Here is a 21,979-nt window from a genome sequence, read left to right as displayed (position 1 = left end):
AATGAAAAAAAAAAGTTTGCCCTTAGTTCTACTTTAACTATAATACAATATTCATGGTAAAGCTTTATTTGTTTATATTGCAGAAATTCTGATTTGCAAAAGTGATTACTAATCAACTTACTAATATAATCAATCTATGTGTAACTGTATTTTAATCGCAAGAGGATACAGTTGATGAATTACCCAATTTAACTTATAATTTGACACACCCATTTGAAAATTCTGCTGTAATATGGCTTTCTAAACTTTAAGGTTTCTTCTGCCTGAGCTAATCTGTTGTTGATTTAGTCCTAGGTTATTTATCAATTGTTGCATGCCAAACATATTTTGAGTCTTAGATCATCACCAAAACTCCTGAGAGTCGGCTGTATAATTTTTTGATACAGCTTAAAACATCTACAGTAGGTCCCACAATGATATCAAGCTGTCCAGGCCCTAAGGTAGCCTCATAGAACTTAAATTCCATCACCGTGCTTTACAGCAGGATGAGGTTTTGGTGTTGGTATGCAGTGTTTTTTTTTTTACAAACAGAACACTGTGTACACTTAAAGTTTAACTTTTTTGGTCCTCTCCCCAGGACACAGTTCAAGTAGAACTCTGGAGTATCCATGTGGTCTTCAGCATGCTTGAAATGAACAAGAATGTTTAATTTGGAGAGCAGTGGCTTCTCCTGTTTTAGAGATTTCTGTACATCCTTAGCTGTCACAAAAGGGTTTTCCATTACCAGTAAAAGAACTGTATATGACTTTTAAAGGTAATTTCCAGTGAGAAAAGCAATGGTGTGGAATTTCCTCAATTTGTAAACTAGCGAGTTTTAACAGGTCTTTTTCTGGGGTCCTTAGCTTAATGAAGGTGGAGAAAATTTACTTCACAAAGAATACCCAACCAATTTGAAAAAAAAACTTTACTTTTGCTTGCGTGACTGGATGATGGCAGTCAGCAGAGATTCACAGCATTCACTAAGCTAAGGGAAAATTTCCTTGCAAAGAGAACAGACAATTCGCCTTTAGCAAGTCAACCCCAATGAGCCAGAAATACATACACTTACTTGTAAAAAATAATTGACAATATCTAATAAATGGATACAATTGAAGCTAATCCCCTCCCAGTGAAAAAAAAACAAACACATAATGAGCTGTCCCCTATTTTAATCACTTCCACTGAAATAAACATTAACCACCTCTTGCCCGCGCTATAGCCGAATGATGGCTACAGCCTTATTTGCCAAGAGGTGTCCTCCTGTGCATGAGCCACCTATGCGCCCCTGCCCCCTTACCACGTGATCAGCTATCAGCTGATCACGTTATGTAAACAAAAGATCGGTAATCTGCTTTTTTTTCTCACGCTGACGGCATGAGGGGAAAAAAAAGAGGATCACCGGCTTCTGACAGAGGGACATCGGTCCTGAACACAGAGAGGCACTGCTGCAATGCAGTGCCCTCCAGTGCCACCTGCCAGTGCCCACCAGTGCCACCTACAGATGCACATCAGTGCCGCCTACTGGTGCCCACCAGTGCCACCTATCAGTACCCACCAGTGCCACCTATCAGTGCCTCATCATCATTGTCACCTACCAGTGCCACCGATCAGTGCTGCCTATCAGTGCCACCTCATCAGTGCCCACCATTGCCACCTATCAGTGCCCATCAGTGCTGCCTATCAGTGCCCATCAGTGCAGCCCATTAGCGCACATCAATGAAGGAGTAAAATGACCAGTTTTTTAAATTTTATAACAAAACTCTGAAACTGTTTTTATTCTTTTTTTTCAAAATTTTCTGTTTTTTTTTTCATTTTTTTAGCAAAAAATAAAAACCCAGCAGTGATTAAATATCACCAGAAAATGCTCTATTTGTGTGAAAAAAACTATAGAAATTGAATTTGGGCAGAGTGTTGCATGACCGTCCAACTGTCGTTCAAAGAGTGCGAGCGCTAAAGCTGTCAATTGGCCTGGGCAGGAGGGGGTTTAAGTGCCCAGTAAGCAAGTGGTTAAGAAAAGTACCTCTGAGAATGGATGGATAACGCACCCATGTTTACCCTAATCCTATTTTATTTTTTTAACAATTCCTATTAAACATAGAATGGGCTCCAATGCCAGTATTGTAAGGATATGAAGAGAGGGAGATAATAGAGAACAGATACCACATCTAAATAAGGAGATTACTATAAGTATACCTACTTTATCTGTTACAATTAATTTATATAAAAGATTGAAATTAATTAAAATCAAGCTGTAGGTCTGATCACACATTCCTTTACCACAATGTGTGGCTCATTAATTCAGTTGCACCTGGCAACCATCATTAAAATAATTTACCATGAGTATCAGCTATGCCGAGTGCAGAGAGTAGTATCAAATTTTTTTTAAAGAGAAGTGAGCAGTCCCATAAGAAAAAAAAATAATAATAAAAAAAAGGTAACATGAGACAAAGGTACAAGCATAGGTGTGAATGAGCCCTAAGTGCCCATGAGTTTAAAGGTAGTTAGAAATACATTGTTTGGCAAACCTTGTGTCAACTACTTCTGCTTACACTTGAAAATAAAATTTGTTGCCAAATCAAGCAGGAACAAGGGTGTAGAATTAAAGTGGGCTTTTCCACCCAAACAAAAAAAAACACAGATGCATGAACATCAATAAATACATTCCATTCTAAGATAAATGAAAACATTTATTGAGAAATGTATATTTTAATTGAATTTACTTTCTGGTTTTATAAAAGGTACTGGTGACATAGCCAGGGCCTCACAGGAGCACCTTGAGAAGGATACATCACAGTGCCTTCCAGGGAGATTTCTTTTCTCATGAGATCTCTGGGAAGATCACGGTTTTTCTTTTGTTTAACTGATGAATGCAATATTGTACGGCGTATGCGTGAGATTAGGTGGATGTACTATACAACACTGAAATCTGTTTCAACAGATTAGTGTAATGTGCTACAAAGCATGCACCAGATGAGGCACAAACGTCATCAGTGGGCTGGCAGGTAAATAAGGAAAAAGGGGGCAGCTGCCGATGACAGTTTTTAAAATTGGCAGTGATAGACTCTGACTGGTGGTGGGGATAGAGTGCTAAGACACAGTGCAAAAAGGAAACGGTGCAAAAAAGGAGGCAGGCAGGTATACTTTAAAAGTTTTACTATAGATTGCATTAATGTAGTCAGGTTTGTTAAAGGTGGGGTGAGAGCCCCACTATAAGCTCACCACCTAGTAGCAGCAAAAGAAGACAGAAAAATTCAGAGGAAGGCATTTGCGCAATTGTCACCAAATGCGTGCTAACTAAACCCCTGTCTTTAACGCAGACTGTTGGACAGGTTAATTTGGTCGGTTGGCAAACTGGTTGGTGAATTGAGCTATGGAATGTTCTGTTTTTGTCTTTCATGTGATAGCCCTTCCATGTGCTCCTTGCTGTGAAGGCCAGTTATAGGTGGGGGAAGGGGCCATTTGTTTGTTACTGATGTATATTTGTCTGGGGACACACTGTATACCTTTGCTGCCATTGTGCTCTTGCTGGGTGTCCAGTGTGCTCCTGTTCCTTTAAGGTGGGTTGGGCTCCCTCCAGGCCCACCTGCCCCTCATCTATCCATTTAATGCATGTGCTTCCATTGTGGATATGCTTATAAATTCAGTAGTGTTAGGACTGCAAGCATACACAGGGTGCCGTGAAGAGGCCTTGCAGCTTATGCATGCGTTTCTCGGCCTTTTGGCTAAGATCAAGTGTAGTATCTGTTCTTATCAGTTTCCAGAGGAGGCACTGTGTCACTCTCGTTGGGGAGGGCCAGCAAATCCAATGGTGTCATAGTGCCTGGAAGGGCGGTACTCAGCAGGGACTATGCCGGTTGCCCGACAGAAAGACTGGGGACCGGCCAATGGTTGAGTCTGAGCCGTCTGGAAGGGTGCTCCTGGTGAGGATGGGTGTTGCATCTTGGTCTGGCCGGAGGGTCGGGTCCCTGGCCTTCTGGCCTGGATTGTGGTAGCTCTAGCTATGGACAGTTATTCGGGTAAGAGAACGCTTACTCCCCTTTTGCTGGTGAGGGGGAGTGGTTAGTATCTACCCGAATGTGAAATTGGAAGGGGTGATGGGAGCAAAGGTGGAGCCTTAGGGGCAAGGGCTCTCACCCAGCTCCCTGAACTTTATGCCTTTTCTGTCTGCAGTGGGGGCTGCTGTGGTCCGGGCCATGGGCCAGGGTTGGTCTTGAAAGCCTATGGAGTATGTGCCCCTGGAGTGGCAGTCCAGGGGTGCCAAATAATCACTGTGAGTGGCAGTCACTTTGATTTGAGGCACTACGGTCACTGCACCATAGAACACGCTTTTTTAGCACCTGCCTCTTGGGCCGGGCCTTTTGGGGGGGACCAGAGGAATTTTTTATTCCTGGCCAGAGGGCCTGGTCATTGTTTTACACAATGACCACCTTTTTCACTCTCCTCTTCACTATCCCTTCCCCACTTTCTTTTTATTTATTTGATGCCTATGTTTGTCACGTTTTGTCTTTTTGTGTTTGTACACGTTGTCTCACTGTGTGATGAGTCAGGATGCGGGTCCTCGGGCCAGCCCTGAAAGTCTTGGGAAGGGGTGGACATGGCCTTTTGGCTTAGTTCACCCTCTCTCATGGGGTCTCCCTTCGGGGGAGCCTTACCTAGTACTTGGGTCGGTTCTGTTTCGGCAGGCCCTCCAGAGAACGGGGTCTGTCTGGTTTCGGCCAGATAGACCATTGTAAAGTACCTTTGTCCCCGTCTGGAAGCTAACGCCCCGGGGGATTAGGAAATTGGTACATCTGTGTACCCATTGCACTTTTTTGTGACCACTCTTTATGTGTGTGCACATTTTTTGGCACCGGATGAAGTTTTTTGGGTGTGTTATGCACACCATAGCCTTTCAAAAAAAAAAAAAAATGCGTTTACAAATGCGTGCTAGCTAAACCCCTGTTTTTAACGCAGACTGTTGGACAGGTTAATTTGGTTGGTTGGCAGACTGGTTGGCGAGTTGAGCTATGGAATGTTCTGTTTTTGTCTTGCAATGCATACCGGGCAACACGAATAAATGTCACATACAAAGTTGAAAAGACTGAGTAGGTTCTGGCAAGATATTCCATTCAATCTGTTTTTCTTTTCTTTAGGACTCATTCACACCATAGTGGGGAACTCTGTGCATTTAGCACACGTTATCACACAGCACACGGCAACACATGCTAGGTGTGATGCCATTCATTCTCAATGGCAGGCGGTCGTCCATTGCAGTGTAATGCATAGCAGCAAAATGACTTGCACTATGCTGAAAAAAGTACTGCATCCCTTATTTTTAAGTGCAATGCATGTTAAAGCCCCTGGCATGTGCATTAGAATACCACTGAGTGTTAATGTGTGATAGTGTGTGTTGAACGTTTGGATTTCTGCACGTTAACACAATGCTATGTGAATGGGCCCTTTGTATGATGTGTTTGTGTATCCAAATGCTGACCATTACCAGAGTTCCTAAGTTTGCTTAAAAATGTAATTTGCGTTTAAAAAAATCTTTGTATTGTCACTTTCAAAACACAGGAACTGTAGGAAGACAATATCAAATTACTCACATTAGACAGCACACAAAATCAGTCACTGCTAATAATTTCTTATTATGTTCAGAACTTACAAGGTAATCAATGTAGTAAAATGATCAGTCCTTTCCATCAGGTCATCCATCACATCTTATTGATTGTAGCTACAAACTAATTGGTGCTGCAAAGAGGATTGTGTGTATTAAATTTATCCTACAACTATAAGCCTGATAACAGAGGAATGAATATTGCTGAATGCAGTAAATATATTCTTCAAAGTTCAGTTTCTTATGTATCATATATCAACGTCCAGCAGGTATAACAGAAGCCCTAAGGGCCTGATTCAAAGCAAGATTTTGAAACAGCTTTACAAGCAGGCTGACAATCATAATATAAGAAAAGCATTGCTAACACCTGTCACTGTACCTTGCAAGGTTCCGATAAACAGCAGTATACAATAAAATCAAAATCTGTAAAAAATATTATAGGCACTCGAAGGGCTTCCATAGAAGAACAGAGAACATTCTGTACATTCTTCCTTTTGAAGCCCTCTGAGTGCCTACTTTACGTCGTTTTGTATTATCTCTTTCGTGTGGAGCACCAAGGCATTTACATTGAATGGAGTGCTGGAATGGTCTCACTCTCTATTTCAAACACATACACAAACACAGTGCAAGCTTTAAGCCTTTCACTGCCAATGGCGTACACCAAAATTCATGGCATTCAAAGGGCTAAAAAAAAAAAAAAAAATCACACTGAATTAGTAGGATTATTTTTACAGTCACTGACACCATACTGGGGGTATTTTTTCATCCACTAACATTAATGGTAGAAGTTACTATTATTTTTTAAAGCCACGATAAGGCTTCTTTTACTCTTACTTTCTCTGCTGCCTGAATTGTGGTGCACTGCAAGAAATGCAGCAGAACCAATATTTTTGGGCACTGAGGTGCAATAAACCTCAATCATTTTGAATGGGCTGCCTAACTCAATGTGATGCACCTCAACAGATAAAAATACACTGCCACTGTGAAGCCCTCTCAAAGTTTTGAGGACTATACATAGGACTTAAGGCCCTTTATAATTTTCAAGTTGACCACCTCTGTCTTAGACAGTTGTCATTGGATCATGTGCCCCCATTGGAAGACTGTTAGCAAGGCTAACCAGCAAGCACATGAGAGGAAGGGAGTGAATCACTTGCTCTTCTATACAAAATACCAGGTGTATTTTACACTCCTGACAGCTGAATTGAAGAGTGGTGAAGCAAAGACAGGGTGAATATGTGCTGCTTGGGAAAGGGACAGTGAGGCTGGGTTCACACTGCCGCGCGGAGCGGCTCACAGCAGCGGTCCAGTGCATCCCTGTTCACCGTTTCAGGTCCGATTTCAATCCAAATTTTTGGGAATTCGGACCTGAAACGGACCAGAAGACGCACAGGACTCCATAGAGAGCGGGTCACAATCTCCTGACATGCGAATTGGATGTGGGGAAACCCACATATAATGCGCAATAGTGTGAAACCAGCCTCAAGTGGAATTTTACATAGTACATTTTTATGAACAGACAGATTTCAGTTGTAGAAGAGACAAAGTAAGTCTCTTTTGCATAAAAGTATTCTTACCTGCTGGTTCGCAATGTACACTAAGATGCGCACACACAGCTCAGCGTACAATTTCAGCGTCTTTCAAGATGAATAAACTCCCACACATGCATGGAAGTGATGTTATCCAGGCACAGCCAATCAAATTGGCAGAAGACTGAAACCCAGAAAAACGTCCGAAGATGTAAGCGGCTGGTGAGGGTGCTCATGGACACCAGATCACTGTAGGCGAGGCAAGTATAGCTCTGCTTTAATGATATGGGAGGTGGGAGGAACCACTGAGTACAGCGGGGAACCAGGAAATTGACATCATCCCTTGAATGTCTGAGCATTTTGAAATATGCATATCAGAATACTGCAGATTTTGGTGGCCCATTGGTGCTGATGAAATTAAAAAAGGAATGTGTAGGCAGCTACTTATTATTTTTGATGATAGGCTCAGTTTACAGTCCAGAGCAAGAGAATGTCACCAGTACACCAAGGATCTCTAGCCACTTGCCAACCGCTGCACGCCGATATACATCGGCACAATGGCAGCGGTGGGCAAATGGGCGTACCTGTATGTCCCCTTTAATTGGTGGGGATAGCGGGCGCGCGCCGCATACATTGTGACCGTGCCCGTGGGACCCGCAAACTCGATGTCTGCTGGTGTCCCGGTGATCGTGTCACGGAGCAGCAGAACGGGGAGATGCCTATGTAAACCAGGCATTTCCCCGTTCTGCCTAGTGACATGACAGAGATCACTGCTTCCTGTCATCAGGAGCAGTGATCGCTGTCATGTGAGTGGTACCCCATCCCCCCACAGTTAGAATCACTCCCTAGGACACACTTAACCCCTAGATCGCCCCCTAGCGTTTAACCCATTCTCTGCCAATGTCATTTACACAGTAATCCATTCATTTTTATAGCACTGATCGCTGTATAAATGACAATGGTCCCAAAATAGTGTCAAAAGTGTCCGATGTGTCCGCCATAATGTCGCAGTCATGATAAAAATTGCAGATCGCCGCCATTACTAATAAAAAAAAATAATAATAAAAATGCCATAAAACTATCCCCTATTTCGTAGATGCTATAACTTTTGCACAAACCAATCAATATACGCTTATTGCAATTTTTTTTACCAAAAATATGTAGAAGAATACATATCGGCCTAAACTGAGGAAAAAATTAGTTTTTATATATATTTTTGGGGGATATTTATTATAGCAAAAGTAAAAAAAAATTGCTTTTTTTTCAAAATTGTCGCTCTGTTTTTGTTTATAGCGCAAAAAATAAAAATACCACCAAAAGAAAGCTCTATTTAAGGGAAAAAAAGGTCGTCAATTTTGTTTGGGTGCAACGTCGCGCGACTGCGCAATTGTCAGTTAAAGCGAAGCAGTGCCAAATCGCAAAAAGTGCTCTGGTCAGGAAGGGGGTAAAATCTTCCGGGGCTAAAGCGGCTAGAGTGGGTCCAAAGCTTTAATCAGCGATCACTTCATTACAGCAGATTGCAACATTTCAGAGCCATACAGGACCCCTTCATTTGGCATGATAAAGGGGTCCTGCATGGCTCTGAAACGTTGAAATCTGCTGTAGCAATGTGATCGGTGAGTGCTAGTGACATTCTCTTGCTCTGACACAATTCCAGCCGGTGGTCGCTTCAGCACCCACTTATACACACAGCCATTTCTACAGGAACGTGTGTGTTGGGAATAGTGCATTGCCACTTTATAGTTCAGTCACAACACATGGGAATAAACTATCAGGTGTGTTGTTCAACCCTGTGAATGAATGTAGGGCACCAAGAAACCATACTCTGTGCAATATGCAATATACCTATTTGTTGAGTTATAAATATTTTTAGGGGAAAAAAAATTGCATTTATTATGTTTACATAAAAACAAAAACATTATATATACACATTATATATATATATATATATATATATATATATATATATATATATATATATATATATATATATATAAATATAATCCAGTACTATGTTGTCTATTGCTAATTAAATGACATAAAAGAAACATTAATTGCATGCACCGCTGATGCTCCAATTTTGCAAAACAACCAAAATAAACTTGACACTGCTTGGAGTTGGGAGGGGGCTAGATGTGGCCAGACACACACGGAAAAAAAGGCAGCATCTTGCATTATTTCCTTTGTATTAGATGGCTCCTTTCATCCAAGAAATACGAGGCCCCAAATGAATTGTTCTTTGCTGCAGCTTCCTCTTCTCATTGAGAGCAGTGCCAGCGCCAGGCTGTATGTTAATGAAAACAGTTTGATAAATGAGCCTCTGATATTTTGCACACATTTTTCTCTCTGAAGTGCTCTAAACTGATGTAGCTCACAGAGAATAAGGCGCATTAAGTCATTATATCAATTTTTGTTACCCTGATGCTTCAGTCCCCGTTAAGAGCTGACAGCCAATATAAAGCAAGGCAAGGGCATGATACCACTCCATCCATCACACCTTGGCAAAGACAGATTGCCTATTACACAAAGAGAAGGGAGCACATACTCGCTTTACCGTTTTATGCTCTCCAATTAAGGGATAACATTGGGACTCTCTCATAAATCTGCTAATTGCAACTGAATTAATTTAACACGTTTTGCCAACTGCTGTGGTGTGTGCTTGGGAACGAAAAAGGGGGGCTGTACAAGATTAGGATTTTAGAAGAGAGTAAGAAAGAAAAAAAACTAAAAAAAAAAAATGTATTTTGAAAAAAGGACACACTAAGCTAATGTAAACTAGCAGGGGTTGAGGGGAGAGATTGTTTAAATAGACTCTTGATATGCTGTGTTGGTGAGAGATGTCACAAGTACTTAACTCCACGTTACTCCCCTGTCGATGACCCAACTCTTTACATAAAACCAATCTGTCTCTGCTCATTTTATTTTTCTTGTTTCATTTTTCCTCCCCTATGTAGCAATGCTCAAAGATTATTCTTGTGAGACCTTGTGACACTAAAAAATTGGATTGCCGGTCCCACTTGACTGCAGAAAGAAACCAACTGTGCCTGTAAAATTAATTTACTTTAATGCAGAGCGTGTGTTTAATGAAAACAAAAAAGTCAATGTCTTGTAATTTTTAATTATTTTTTATTTATTTTTTTTAGAAAAGAAATGTTTGAGGAAGTTGATGGGCTCTTCAAGTTACAAACAGAAGCGCTTCTTAAATTACCAGTGAATGCGTTGTTTATTAAAACTGATTATGTATGCAGTTTACAGAAAGCAAAGGAAACAATTACTGCTTCCTGTGTAAAAAAAGGAGAAATGTATGCATAAATGGAAATGAAAGTCTTGCACCCATAGTGTTCACAAAACAGTAGATCCCAACGAGACACCAAGCTTTTACACCAGGATATAAATCGTTGGGCCAGTAATCTGATGCATAAAACGTACAGCCGACTGTCACCTTGTATAAAAGCTTTGTACACAAACACTGCACTGCCTTGCATTTAATATTCAGAACGTTCTTCACATCCAGGGAGTGAATAAATAACCAATCGGAAAAGAAACAGAACAAATGCAAAAGGAACTTTAACAAGACACCTCCCTGCATTATATGCTCTGTCTACAGCTTCTCCCAGTTGCCCACTGCCTTTAATATCCACTTGGAAGAGGCAGCACATTAAAGAAATACAATACAAATTTGACTGGACTTGCTACCTCAGAGACAGCTTCCACTGCCGCATAAAACTAATTCCAGCTGTCACTTACTGTAAGTCAAATGACGAATATCGGTAATACCTGTCAGAGCAGGAATGCTTTAAAAAGAGTTATGCAGCTGTCAAGCGTTTGATGACTTTAACAAGAGAAAAATAAGCGGAGAGGAGCGAAACACAGACAGTGCGGCAGCTATCCGGCCGGATACCCAAATCTGAGACAGAAAGCTATTAATAAAATCAAATTACTTCCCATAAAATAAAAAAAGGGGTGGGAGAAAGAAGAAAAAGATAGGGGAGGGGCTGGGAGGAAGGAAATATATATTTAAAAAAATGCAGACAACAAAGACTGTGGGGGAAAGAGGTGTGGGTAAGTACACAGTACAAATGTTACTGATTATTTTGAAACCAGAAGGCTACAGATTAAGATATTGCTGACCACAGGCATCTCTGACAGGTCATTAGAATAAGACACAAGTATGTCATCTAGAATTGCTTCAAAATCAAAGTAATCCTTGTTAACAAAAAAATGAAAAGAATAGGGGCATGATTTAACACAGAAGTGTTTTTTGATTCTGCCTGGCAGGAAATTTTCTTTTCTTGTTAGTGGCACTGAACTATTCAAAAAGAATATAACATTTTTGTCTTGTTAAAGGCCCCTTAGCAGATAATATTAAATACCAAGTGTAAGCAATTAATAGTTTGAAGCGATTGCCTGTTACCAGGATTGACACAGCAGCAGTAACTTGGCCTGCTAAGGGCAAGGGGTTTAACAACACCACCCAGCTCCTTCACCACTCGTTAATCCTACTCTTGCTAGGAATCATTGTGTAGAGCAACCTTCTTGGGGCAGTCGCTTTTTCTTTGCAGCTGCTATTAGTACCAAAGAGACGCACCTGCTATATGTGTCTCTATAGTTAAAAGTGGATTTTTTTTTTTTTTTTTAAATCATACTGTAGATTACACGAGTTCCTATAATTTGAGCCCAGTCTTGCCACACAGAGTTAATCCAGCTCTGAGCAATCCTCTTTTATTGTTCAGTGAGATAAATCTTGACAAACTGAGAAAAACTTTGTCAAATCCTCCCCCTTGCTGTGAATGACAGGTGATTTACATCTCGTGCACTAGCCTAAGACACAGGCAATATTTTTTAATTCCCTCCCCCACTCCTTTCTTCAGCAGCTCTGCAAGGATTGGCTGTTCCACAGCTCAGCATGATTTGGCATGCTGAAGTCATGTGGTTACTTTCCTGTCTTTTCACTGGATGTTAGAGATCGTAGCAGAAGTTCAGTGTTAGAAATACACAGGAGAAAATGGATATGGACAAGGGGAGTGTAGAGGTGGGCGGGGAGTCTACTGACATCACGACTCCACCCATCGAGCTCCAGACAACAGACCCACCCACAGAATATGCAGTTTTTCGGGTCTCATAACAGACAGAGGGGAGACATTTGACAGGTAAAGATACATGCAGGAGGCACGTATATCCTTATAGATAACCCCTATGGCAGTAGTTTAGAAAGGATGACATTGGGTTTACATCCACTTTAAAGCAGAATTAGGCATGTCATTGTTTTCTAAGCAATCTCTGTAAAATAGCTAGGGAAAAAAATGTTCATGCTTGCCTGCCTGTAAAACTTTCTTCTCTGCGGCTGTATCCAAAACCCACCATGCAGAAACCTCTTCTTTCACTTCTCCTCTAAGCGGATGGGGGAGGTGCCTAGGTCAGAGGGAAGTGAAATAATCTCTAGTAATACTTTCATTTTGCGTATATTTTAGGGTGGTTCTACCATCAAACTATTCATTCTTTCTATGCAGTCTTATCTATAACTAGTTGAAAGTTATCAATTCAGCACTTCAGGTATTTATTCAGTGTAGTTTTTTTTTTTTTGTTGCATTACATCATCATAGAGATGCTTATTATAAGGAGCAGTTTGCAGGGAGAGTGACTGAGTGAACAGAGATGTGCGGATAGAAAGTGCCAGGTAGATGCAGAGATATGTTTGATGTGAAAAATAAATTTTTCTGCAGTTGCAGGCTGCACAGGGGTACCATACTCTGAGGTTAGTACTCACACTGGGAGCTGTGTAAAAAAGGGGAAGGACTCAGAGGCTGCAGGGAGGGAGTAAGAGGAGCAAAACATGGACTGTGCAACAAAATATTCTCCCCAACTTAGTTGGGGGAAAACCTATGACTTTTGGGGATTACCAGCCAGTAAAGTCCAACCCAGAAGTCAGAGATTACTGAATCCTCCAGCAACATAATTTCAACTGCCGCCACTGCATGAGCAGAATAAGTAAAATATGGGCAATGGGGTTCAAGATGGAGTGTAGGGTACAAGCCTACACATGACGTGTCAGTATGCAGCTTATGGAAAGACTTCCTTACCACATACTGACAAATCAACAGATACAGAAACTTGGAAACCAGATGATCTCAAAGTGTTATGTCACAAACATTTTTCAAGCTTAAGAGTGTTGATAGCATGTGGGAAAAAAGTTTTATGATTGCAGATAAAGCTGAATTACATTATATGATTGCAATTGTTATATGGTACTGTGTGACAGCTCTTGTCGGGAACATGGTGCCAGCCGTCAGGCTAAGATGCCCTGTCTGCCTAATGCATGTACATGAAAGACAGACTGTACATTCATCATTGCTCACACATGGGGCATGCGAGTGCACATACGTGCATGCATGTTTACTGCTGCCAAGCGGCCTAATTAAACCTCAGCTCTGCACTTGTTCTATGGTCTTTAGCCTTGTTCCTGTGATCCAGTCTTGATGCGCATCCTTAATCCTATTGCTAACCTGGCTTCATTCTGACCTTGCTTTTGGATTACCATTGCCTGCTCATGTTTGCTGTCTGCCTTCACTACTGACACAGACCTAGACTACTGACCACATTTCTGCCTAGTGACTCTGTACCTCGATGGTTGACTTTTGCCAACTTCTGCCTGTCCCTGAGTCTGCTTATGTCCTGGTGTCCTTGCAACCAGTTGTGGGACCTGATTCCACCATCAACTGGGCTTGGTGTTTATACAGTGCACCACCAGCTGTACATGTGCTCGTCAGATACAAGCACTCCCAAGTTCCTGCTCACAGTGTCTAACACCTTGGCCATTGTGCCTTTTCTTAGCTGCTGCGGTCCCTATCTCAACATCCAGGGGTGCATGAATGGGAACTGTGTAAAAGGCCACACTCATCATTTCAGGCTCTGCATACAGGTATGCGACAGATGTGGGTTTTTTTTCATTGCCATGTTGTATTGATATGTGTCAGAACATAATATAGGTATATTATTGTTTAACTAAGTAGCCTTTGTTTGGAGAAGGCTGCATTTAGCTCTTAAACGCATCATGGGTGACATTGATTTTTGGGAGATGTTGGTGTATGGATGCTTCTGAGATGGCGAATCCTGGTATGGAAAGCTTACAGGAGTACACTGGTGCATTTCCACTTGCAATGAAGCACAGAGTCAGGTCACTTTATTGGGTTGCCCTAAAACCATTGCCAGTGATTTCTACAACATTTTATTTAATAAAGAGTTATCCAATAACAATATGCTAACATACTTCTTGTTGTTTCTGTTTTAAAGCTTGGTGCTTATTTAACATGTTTTATGGTAAAGTTTTAATACAGCTGTATTATCACAACATTAAAATAAACTTTTTGAATTAATTTTACAAAATGTTTCAAGGTTCTAAGTAAGAGAATTTAAAACACAAATGAAATGTATTCAAATTTACCTTCCGAATTTAAGTAGGTCAAGAGCAAAGTAAATCTAGCTGTATAATAAGGAATAGTGTTAATTCCAAATGTATCAAATGCCTTAATACTGACAATTACCTGCTAATTAGTTACGTGTAATGGTGTGCATCCTATCACCTGCAGGTGTCTTCTGCTACAAATATTCCCATGTGTACCTCCTCACAACCACCAGATACCTCCTTCAGAGGCTGTCTTACAGCACTGTAAAAGTTAACTGCAGCATCGACTACACAAGTTGCCTCACCGGCCCACTTGTGAGAGAGATACCCGAAGCTTGACAAAGCATTTTTAGGCATCTCCAGCTCAGTGCTTAAGTTCGCTATAATCAACCTTTTGTTCTTAGGTGATAATTTGATTATATATCTATAAGGCAACATTTCTCTTGTTACAACATTGGGACTGGTCAAGTGATACTAGCAGACAGACCATCCCACTCAGCAATGAGTCCATGGAAGTCAATGCACAGGGCTGCCCTTATATTTTAAGAACCAAAAGAGTTACAATCCTGAAAATAAGTTTAGTAAATTCTTGGAATGTGTGTATTGCATGTAATTTTATGAAGTGATAGAATAAAGAAAAATAATGTATAATCCAGTACATTACTGAAAAACAAAAGAAAGCTCTGGTTCTAAAGTGGTTAACGTTATAATATACAATGGATAGTTCATGTTCTCCAGTCAGTGAAAAGCTTGAAAGTACAATAACTGGAATGAAGTGTAGTGGCAATGATAAGTGAGAAAAGGGCCATTTACAGGTGCCAGAAAAATTGAAAAGGAACTTAAATTTTTATATTAATCTTTGAAAAATGATCATGGAGTTAGTAAAAGCTAAAACCTTTTTTTTAGCATAAAATCTAAGAAATGGTTGAAGGAATAACACTAATGGGTTTACAGAATCAAAAGTCATCCCATCCAGATAGCTTTTTACATTTTTCTAAGTGCCACAGAAAATCAGATGACAAAGAAGAACTATAGCCAAAACGTTTTTTTTTTTTTTCATTTTGGATAGAGCAAGGGAGAGTTACAATCCCTGTAATTTTAAATTTTTTGCCATTTGTGTCCCTTTGTGGAGATTTCACTTCATGTCCCATTGCCAAACAGGAAGTGAGAGGAAATCCCTGCAAATTAGGGGAATCTCTTGGAGAACACCAGATCACCAGAACTAGCATCCTCATTAGAACATTTCCCCTCTATTACTTTTCTGGGAACAACCCAAAATTTGTGATTTTCTTTACTTTCACTTTCAATGTTAAAGGTAAACAGTACAGAGGGTAAATCTCCATAACGAGGGCACAGTTTGCAATAAAAACTGACAGGGGTTCTAATCCCTCTCCACTCTAACCAAAGGGAAAAAAAAAGTTTTGCCTTTAGTTATACTTTAAAAAGAAGTTAGTGATGAGGGTGTGTGTGGCTCTTGATACTTATTGAACTGCCTTCAGGCCCCAGTAACCAGTAGTCAGTGTTTTCCCTGCCTAGGTGCTTACTCAAACCTTGTCAGCTTTCAACCTAGAAAAGTATGACAAGGCTCCCTGAACTTCCCATTTTGCTCTGCATCATGTGACCTGTGATTTAGTTAATGCCTGTGGATGTTTCTCCCAACTCTGTGCTGGATCCTGCACTAATGATAAAGTAAGAGAAGATGCTCACTGTAGTACCGTGTGTGCAGTAAGAGAACTGCCGAAGTTATTAAAGACGTTTATTTTTATTAGACTGACTTGTACAATTTGAAGGGTTTGGTTTATTTCCTTTACACATTCTTTCTTACTTCTATACTGTCTTTTCTTTTTTTCTCTTTTTACATATTTTTCTCCAATTGTTATAATGTCTCTTATTGTGGGAAATGTAAGAAACAAAGAAAGGAGGTGCCTCTGGGTGCAGACTTAAAAACAATTTTAATAAAAAGAGCAGCAACAGAGATTGCACTCACATTTGTGTTGAGTTAAAAAGGTATATGAGAGTCCCAGATGTAACTGGAGGGGTCCGTGAGGTCGATCATCCCTGCCATGGATGTGTAATCAGACTGGTCTTTCAGATGCACTGTGTCCACCGGCCAGCAATGATGGAGGAGTACCAAAATGAGGCTTGGAATGCAAACAGCAATCCAGGCGAGGGGCGATGACGTCACACACATGCAACGCGTTTCCTGAGTCAGCAAGCCGACTCAGCCGACTCAAATTGTTTTTAAGTCTGCACCCAGAGGCGCCTCCTTTCTTTGTTTCTTACAGTACTTTTTGGGAATATGGTTTCCATCCCCACTGGAAGGCTGCCGTGAATGTGGGCTTTATACCCCATCATCGACTTTATGCACACCATCATGGACTATTATCTTTTCTTATCCCTTGTTCCAGTTCACCATTTATATGCATAATATTGTCATTTATGTGGATTATTGCTTTTAACCTTTGTGCCAAACACTTGTTATATTGTTGTGGAAAATGGATAGTCAAATTTTATGTGGCTGGTAGGGAACACAAATGTGGGAGCATTATTTGTAAAGGGGTTGTAATGGCGATGTTTTCTAGCAGTCTTCTGCAACAAGTCCTGTTCCTGATTGTCTTCAGCAGCATGTCCCAAGTCTACAAGCATGCTTTTTTAGTATGTTTGTAATCTTTGACCATCTGCTATTGTAAGACTGAAGTCAGACAGCTTACTGAACATTTCATACGCTGAACGTGATGTGCAGTGTATTGAAACCCTAACAAAAAACTTCTCCTATTTGGTCTGTTAAATATACTATTAAAATCATTGTATTATATCCGTCTCATAAGTGCACAAAATACCTGTTGATCATATTGGAAATTAAGAGCTGAACTGTGTGTTGTCTACATATTCTGTGTTATATCAAAGCCTAATTAGCCCTCCTAGTTCTTAGCTAGAATTACAAAATAATTAGTGTCTGTATTGTTGAGATGATGGAAGTGGGAGTGTTTGAGTAGTTTAGCAAAAAACAACTGGGCAGGGCTGACATCATTCTGTCACCAAAATGCTGTGTGTTGTCAGCCCACACAGGACTGAACTGCGTGCATTTCTGGCAGACCGACGGGTATTTTTCTGCATCAGATAAGTATCCTTATCCCTGAGTGATGGTAGTATGTGTGGTAGTTATGTTTTGCATCTGCTTTTTCCTTTTGTTATTGGTCGATATGGATTGCCCATGTGTACTGTACAGTTGATTCTGTCTAGATATATTAACGGTTGTGCTGCGATACTTTGTGGATGGTATAATATGTATTATTCTGTTCCTTACTATTGCGGGGCTCTGCATAGCCAACATTAAAGCCTTCACTTTGGTTTAGATGGCGATTGTTCCACTTTGTTTTGTATGTTAAATTATGAAAAAAAATTAAATAAACACTTTTTTTTTTTAAAAAGTATCCTTATACCAGGGTGCTAGCTGTGTGAATTGAGCCTCATGTGTTTTAATCTTAAAAAAAAACCTGTATAATGTCTAACTATAGTTGCGTTTCCAAAAATTAGAATATCATCAAAAAGTTAATTTATTTCAGTAATTCAATTCAAAAAGTGAAACTCATATATTATATAGATTTATTACAGATAGTGGTATATTTCAAGTATTTCAAGTATTTTCTTTTAATTTTGATTATGGCTTACAGCTAGTGAAAACCCAAAATTCAGTATCTCAGAAAATTAGAATATTGTGAAAAAGTTCAATATTGTAGACCAGGGATCTCCAAACTAAGGCCCTCCAGCTGTTGCGGGACTACACGTCCCATGAGGAAATGTAAAACTCTAACATTCACAGACATGACTAGGAATGCTGGGAATTGTAGTACCTGAACAACTGGAGGACCGTAGTTTGGAGACCCCTGTTGTAGACTTGTGATGTCACACTTTAATCAGCTAATTAACTCAAAACACCTGTAAAGGTTTCTTGAGCCTTTAAATGGTCTGCTTCCAAGCATAATATTGGAAAGTTGAGTGGAAGGTAAAAGTTTGGTAGAAAAAGCTTCACAAGCAACAGGGAAAACGGCAGCCTTGAAAGGATTGTGAAGCAAAGGCCATTTAAGAATTTTGGGGATATTCAAAAGGAGTGGACTACGGCTGGTGTTGGTGCTTCAAGAGCCACCACACACAGACGTATCCAGGACATGGGCTACAACAGTCACATTCCTTGTGTCAAGCCACTCCTGAACCAGAGACAACCTCAGAAGAGTCTTACCCAAGTAAGGAGAAAAAGGACAGGACTGTTGCTCAGTGGTCCAAAGTCCTCTTTTCGGAGGAAAGAAAATTTTCCATTTCATTTGGTAATCAAGGTCCCAGAGTCTGGAGGAAGGCACAGAAGGAGAGGCACAGATACCAAGTTGCTTGAGGTCCAGTGTGAAGTTTCCATAGTCAGTGATGATTTGGGGAGCCAAGTCACCTGCTGGTGTTGGTCCACGGTGTCTTATCAAATCCAAAGTCTGCACAGCCCTCTACCAGGAAATTCTAGAGCTAGATGCTAGATTCTAGATGCTGATTTCATTTTCCAGCAGACTGTGGCACCTACCCGCATTGCCTAAAGTACCAATAGCTGGTTTAATGATCATGGTATCACTGTGCTTGGTTGGCCAGCAAACTTGCCTGACCTAAACCCCATAGAGAATCTGTGGGGCATTGTCAAGAGGAAGATGAGACACCAGACCCAAGACCCAACAATGCAGACGAGCTGAAAGCTGCTATCAAAGCATTCTGGGCTTCCATAACACCTCAGCAGTGCCACAGGCTGATCGCCTCCATGCCACACAGCATTAATGCAGTAATTCACGCAAAAGGAGCCCCGACAAAGTATAGAGTACTTACTATACTGTACATGGACATACTTTTCAGTAAGCCAACATTTCTGTATTAAAAATGTTTTTTTTTTATTGGTCTTATATAATATGCTAATTTCCTAAAATACTGAATTTTGGGTTTTCACTAGCTGTAAGCCATAATCATCAAAATGAAAAGAAAACGCTTGAAATATATTACTCTGTGTGTAATGAATCTAAATAATATATGAGTTTCACTTTTTGAATTTAATTACTGAAATAAATTAACTTTTTGATGATATTCTAATTTTTTGAGATGCACCTGTATATGTGCATATGGGTACAGTCATATTTTCTCATTTTATACAAAAGGGTCTGCTTCCTACCTGTGCTTTACAATGGTTGTGCTTTATGTTTTCTTTTTACAATGCAAGTCAATGAGTAGGTCAACTCAAATAAAACAATACACTCTCTCAGGAGTTGATTTACTAAAACTGGAGATGGCAAAATACGGCTCTGCATAGAAACCAACCAACTTCCAGGTTTTTGATTTGTCAAAGCTTATTGAACAAGCTGAAGTTAGAAGCTGATTGGCTACCATGCACAGCTGCACCAGATTTTGTGCTTTCCAGTTTTTGTAAATCAACCCTTTGTGTTGCTATTTTACTTCAGCAGTTATTAAGCAGTATATTTAAAAAAAAGTATGTTTTTTTTTATTATTATTCATACTTGCCAATGCTGCATCTGTCCCCCAGCGCCTCTACACTGAGAACCGAGCCATGGAACATCGCCGATCACTCGGTTCTCACAGCTCCCCAAGCAGAGAGCTGGGGACTGTCAATCTCTGTTCTGTCCCCTCCTCGCTCAATGAAGAACTGAGCTGTGGAGTGGCAGGAGCAGCCGGCTCAGACTCTCAGCGGCTCGCTGAGAGGCTGAGCCAGGTGTCAGTCCAGGGATCTAGGCGGATCCTGACTCCATGGTCATTATGACCCTGAGCCTGGACTGACTCTGTGACATCAGCAGAGAGCGGACTTCAGCCCATTCTCTGCTGAAAACGGGTCACAGGAGTGAAAAACGAACTGCACTCTGAACTGAACTGACCCGCAGGAGAAGTACAGCCAAACAAGCTTTGGTTGTACTTCGCCTTTAATAGAAGAGCAAAAAAACAGAATGCATGGAAAATATAAAAGCCACATAATAAATTAGTTTAAGATAAACTGCAATAACAACTCAAAAAAGAGAATACACTATACTTCCCCTAAAGGGGTTTTAAAGTGTACAAATTCCTATTTTCTCTCTTGTCCATTGAGGGACACAGTTTATTAATATTTAAGCGGCCAAAAAGTAGTCCAACAGAGGGGCAAGCACACCAACACAAACACAGGTGAACCAGCCCAACAAGAGAAATCCATTGTAAAACAGAAGTCTAGTGCAATAAACAGCCACTTGCAGAATCTTTTAACACAGTCAGCATCTGCTGAGGCAGACATAATGACCAAACAGAATGTAGAGAACATATATCAGAAGGCCAAGTCGCAAGTCATATAGATTTGAGACACAGAGGCCTGATGATGAAAAACTCCTGAAGCACTCACTGACTCAATGGATTGGGCTGAAATGTGAAAAGAGAACCCTATCTCGCCACCTATAGGCCTCCACAACAACCTGTCGAATCCACTTAGAAAATATGGACCTGGAAGCCAGAGAATCTCTTTAAAATACTGTTTTCTATAGTTAGACAGAAACAACTGTTGACTGAAATTAGGCTGACAGAGTCTCCTCTTTTGAAGAAAAGAGGGACTCTGCATTCAACAAGAATCCTGTGGAGGATCAATGTCAGAAAGGGAAATTTTAGCCATCTGTGTGTCAGATTTCGCAGGTGGAGGTGATAGAGTACATCATAACTACTGCAGAGAAAAAAACTATTTGCAAAACAGAAAAAAACACCTCTGCTGTGAGACAGAAAAAAGGAAAAAGTGGGGTCACAAATGGCCGCTGATGCCGAAAATTCTGACTGAAATCTGAAACTCAACTTTGCATACCAAACTAGCAAACTAGCTTGTCCCGAATCAGTAGAATGTCTATAGCCAGAAGACGACCGCCCCTCTGTTAGTGCCAGACATTAGTGCATATTTAAGGAAGAGGAGTTACCACACCTCCCCAAGAATACTCTCAGACCTGCTAAGATGTACTGATTTGGAGGTTATAAAATGGTATGGTTATGTGACCACTGTCACTGCAGGTGGTGTACAGAAACATCAGGTTGTGACTTCTCACCATCAATTTGCTTATGCGGCAATCTGCATGAGGGATATTTTAGTTCTCTCTTCAAAGAACAGAAGCAGCTACAATTAAGTACTTTGAAAATCAATGAGAAAATGTGAACCTGTTAGATATCACCACTGGGGGTAATCTTTTTTATGCCCTGCTGGACAACTGTAATATCAGATGGCAAGTACAAATTGTAAACCCTGGTCCAGATTTGATTGTAACGCTATCACTATGACAGCTTTTTAGGCTCCCAAGCACAGCATCTGTTTGATCTGCTGACACCACTTGTTATAGCAAAAAGGATAACAGGTATAAGATGCCTTTACTGAATAAGGAAATAATGAAAGTCAAGACATACTCCTAGGTTACTCCTCTACAGTACTTCTGGTTCTGA

The 21,979-nt window shown here is 40.6% G+C and overlaps 1 protein-coding gene and 1 pseudogene across 1 annotated transcript in view; one reads left to right on the top strand and one right to left on the bottom strand.

Moving 5' to 3' along the window:
* LRMDA (leucine rich melanocyte differentiation associated) overlaps positions 1–21,979 on the bottom strand; it is a 1,415,555-nt gene that overhangs the window by 1,038,115 nt on the left and 355,461 nt on the right. The window lies entirely within an intron of this gene.
* On the top strand, positions 3,682–3,786 carry LOC141106950 (U2 spliceosomal RNA; annotated as a pseudogene).

The sequence above is a fragment of the Aquarana catesbeiana genome, linkage group LG08 (assembly GCF_042186555.1).
Source record: "Aquarana catesbeiana isolate 2022-GZ linkage group LG08, ASM4218655v1, whole genome shotgun sequence".
Lineage (NCBI taxonomy): Eukaryota > Metazoa > Chordata > Amphibia > Anura > Ranidae > Aquarana > Aquarana catesbeiana.
The sequence above is the reverse complement of the archived record's forward strand: the minus strand, read 5'-3'. Positions and strand labels throughout refer to the sequence as shown.